Below are 4,013 nucleotides of genomic sequence, written 5' to 3'. Positions count from 1 at the left end.
TTGCAGACAGATGCTTTACCATCTGAGCCACCAGGGAAGCCCAAGTGGCTTTGTGGATCATCTGTCATCCTGTTTTCTTCAGGCTAGAAATGCGCTAGAGCATATTACCATGTATAAAAGTATATTATTGTATAGCATCAGACACTCTTCTTATTGAAAAACTAGTTCTCTGTACTTGCTGTTTTCAACTTGGGTCACATTAGGAAGTCTTCCCACAGTCACGTGGCATCTGTCCGTTGTATTTCAGGGGTGGCTGACATTCTGGGCTGTAGCCATAGACTTCACTCAGGAGTGAGAGAGTCAATTCCTAGGCAGATAGATAAGAAGTCCAGGGGTCCCCAAGGAGAGAGGGGTCTGGAATTCTCAAGGAGAAGGAAGGGACAAACTTTTGTGTCTACATTCTTTAGTCTTAGTCAATTACACAACTCAGTTTAAACTCTGTACTAGGGATTATACAACAACAATGGATCCTGCTTGAGAACAGTTTCTCCTTCTTAGGGGCTTCCCTGGTGGCTCAGAGGTTAAAGCGTCTGCCTCCAATGCAGGAGACCCGGGTTCGATCCCTGGGTCGGGAAGATCCCCTGGAGAAGGAAATGGCAATCCACTCCAGTATTCTTGCCTGGAGAATCCCATGGACAGAGAAGCCTAGTAGGTTACAGTCCAAGGGGTCGCAGAGTCAGACACGACTGAGTGACCTCACCTTTCACCTTAGAAAACCTTCCGGCTAATTCTGTTATCTTAAAATGTAAATTATGGGAGTGGGTCTAGTAAGACCTTTACAACCTCCAGACATTCTTTTGTTTCATTGGGATAACTAATTAAAAGGTATATAACTCCCTTGCTAACACTGGTAGTGGGCACTCTTTCTGCCCCCTTCTGATGTCTACGTCAGAAGCTTTCTCTATCTCTTTTATACTTTAATAAAACTCTATTACACGAAAGCTCTGAGTGATCAAGCTTCGTCTCTGGCTACAAATCGAATTCTCCTTCAGAGGCCAAGAATCCCGGTGTCTTCTGTGGTTCAGCAACAACCTTTCAAGAGGAGTGGGAGTGCCTGGACCTCGGTCAGCGGGCATTGTACAGGGATGTGATGTTAGAGAACTATGGGAACCTGGCCTTCTCGGGTGAGGACAACTGCCTTCCAGAATCCGTTATTTATCCTCGGGAGTTTGGTTCCTTCGCTTGTAGAATGTCTTCTGGAATCATCTGTGTCCTACAATAGAGTTTTCGATCTCTGCTTTTGAGGAATAAATGGGAGTTGGTGAGAAGAATAGACAGAAAGCTTCCTGATGAGTCACATGATTCTAACCTTCGTCTTTCTTGAGCTCTCTGCCTCCTTCACTCTAGACTAGAGGTCACTCTCTCAGTTTACTGGTATAAAATCATGCTGTCTTCCTCGTAAAGACAGAAGTCCACCCTTATTTTTGACTGAGTGTTATTCTGATGGAGATCTCAGGATCTGGGTTTTAACTATTGCCTACTATAGTAAATGTGCTTTCTATAAAGTTTTTTGGGAAGTCACATCCTGGACTCTTTTCACATTCTACAATGCCTTCCTCTCTCATGAGACCACAATGTTGTTCAGTCGCTCAGTCATGTCCAACTCTTTGTGACCCCATGGACTGCAGCTTGTCAGGCTTCCCTGTCCATCACCAACTCCCAGAGCTTGCTCAAACTCATGTCCATTGAGTTGATGATGCCAACAAAGCATCTCATCCTCTGTCACCCCCTTCTCTTCCTTTCCTCAATCTTTCCCAGCATCAGGGTCTTTTCCAATGAGTCAGCTCTTCCCATCAAGTGGCCAAAGTATTGGAGTTTCAGCTTTGGCATCAGTCCTCCCAGTGAATATTCAGGACTGATTTCCTTTAGGGTGGACTGGTTTGTTCTCCTTGCTGTCCAAGGGAACTCTCAAGAGTCTTCTCCAGCACCACCGTTCAAAAGCATCAATTCTTTGGCACTCAGCCTTCTTTATGGTCCAACTCTTACATCCATACATAACTACTAGAACAACCATAGCTTTGACCAAATGGACCTTTGTTGGCAAAGTAATGTCTCTGCTTTTTAACATGCTGTGTAGGTTTGTCATTGCTTTTCTTCCAAGGAGCAAGCATCTTTTAATTTCATGGCTGCAGTCACCCTTTACATTGATTTTGGAGTCCAAGGAAATAGTCTCTCCCTGTTACCATTGTTTCCCCTTTTATTTGCCATGAAGAGATGGGACTGGATGCCATGGTCTTAGCTTTTAGAATTTTGAGTATTAAGCCAGCTTTCTCACTCTCCTCTTTCACTTTCATCAAGAGGCTCTTTCGTTCCTCTTTGCTTTCTGCCATCAGGGTGGTGTCATCTGCATATCTGATATTATTAATGTTTCTCCTGGCAATCTTGATTCCAGGTTGAGCTTCATCCAGTCTGGCATTTTGCATGATGTTATCTGCATATAAGTTAAATAAGTAGGGGACAATATACAGCCTTGATGTACTCCTTTCCCACTTTGGAACCAGTTCATTGTTCCATGTCCAGTTCTAACTGTTGCTTCCTGACCTGCATACAGATTTCTCAGGAGGCAGGTGAGGTGGTCTGGTATTCCCATCTCTTGAAGAATTTTCCACAGTTTGTTGTGATCCACACAAAGCCTTTAGCATAGTCAATGAAGCAGAAGTAGATGTTTTCTGGAATTCTCTTACTTTTCCTGTGATCCAGCAGATGTTGGCGATTTGATCTCTCGTTCATCTGCCTTTTCGAAATCCAGCTTGTACTTCTGGACGTTCCCAGTTCACATACTGTTGAAGCCTAGCTTGAAGGATTTTGAGCATTACCTTGCTGGCATGTAAAATGAGTGCAATTGTGCACAAGTTTGAACATTCTTTGGCATTGATCTTCTTTGGGATTGGAATGAAAACTGACCTTTTCCAACCTGTAGCCACTGCTGAGTTTTCCAAATTTGCTGGCATATTGAATGAAGCACTTTAACAGCATCATCCTTTGTAATTTAAAACAGCTCAGCTGGAATTCCATCCTCTCTGCTAGCTCTGTTTATAGTGATGCTTCGTAAGACCCACTTGACTTCTCACTCCAGGATTTCTGGCTCTAGGTGAGTGGTCACACCATTGGGATTATCTGGTGTGATAAGATCTTTTTAGTATAGTTCATCTGTCTATTTTCACCACCTCTCCTTAATAGTCATGTTCAGCTCTTTGTGACCCCATGGACTATACAGTCTGTCGAATTCTTGAGGCCAGAATACTGGAATGGGTAGCCTTTCCCTTCTCCAGGGGATCTTCCCAACCCAGTGTTCGACCCTAGGTCTCCTGCATTGCAGGCAGATTCTTTACCAGCTGAGCCACAGGGGAAACTCAGTATAGTTCGTCTGTGTATTTTCACCACCTCTCCTTATTATCTTCTGCTTTTCTTAGGTCCATACTGTTTCTGTCCTTTATTGTGCCCGTCTTTGCCTAAAATGTTCCCTTGGTATCTCTCTTCCTCTTTTTTTCTTTTTTGGTTAATTTTTATTTTCTATTGGAGTAGAGTTGATTTCTGGTGTGTTTGTTTTAGGTTTACGAGAACATGATTCAGTTATACACAGATGTATGTCTATTCTGCGTATCCAGTCAACTTCCCTGTGCTATTTGGTAGGTCCACTGGCATTATCTATATGGTAATAAATAGTGTGTTTTTGTTCATCGCAACCTCTCAAGGTCTCCCTGCCACTACATTTTTTTTTTTTAAGTCATAAGTTGGGTTTCTAAGTCTGTGAGTCTGTTTCTGTTTATAGTTAGTTAACCTGTATAAATTTATAGATTCCCCCCTCTAAGAGATACTTCTTCTTTTATCTCTGACTTCACTGAGTATGATAAATTCTCAGTCCACCCATGCTCCTGAAAATGTCATTCATTCATTCTTTTGGATGGCTGAGTGTATGCCAGTTTTGAGATGGACACGTGACTCTTCATTTCTCTATAGATGTAACTTCGGTTGATGATCTGTCTTAGATATTGTCAATAGCACTGCCCTGA

The 4,013-nt window shown here is 42.8% G+C and overlaps 1 non-coding gene across 1 annotated transcript; it reads left to right on the top strand.

Moving 5' to 3' along the window:
- Positions 1-503: 503 nt before the first annotated feature.
- TRNAW-CCA lies at positions 504-575 on the top strand. The gene has a single exon. It is a non-coding gene; the product is annotated as a tRNA-Trp (tRNA).
- The last annotated feature ends 3,438 nt before the right edge of the window (positions 576-4,013 follow it).

Source organism: Oryx dammah, unplaced genomic scaffold (assembly GCF_014754425.2).
Source record: "Oryx dammah isolate SB20612 unplaced genomic scaffold, SCBI_Odam_1.1 HiC_scaffold_13, whole genome shotgun sequence".
Classification (NCBI taxonomy): domain Eukaryota; kingdom Metazoa; phylum Chordata; class Mammalia; order Artiodactyla; family Bovidae; genus Oryx; species Oryx dammah.
The sequence above is the reverse complement of the archived record's forward strand: the minus strand, read 5'-3'. Positions and strand labels throughout refer to the sequence as shown.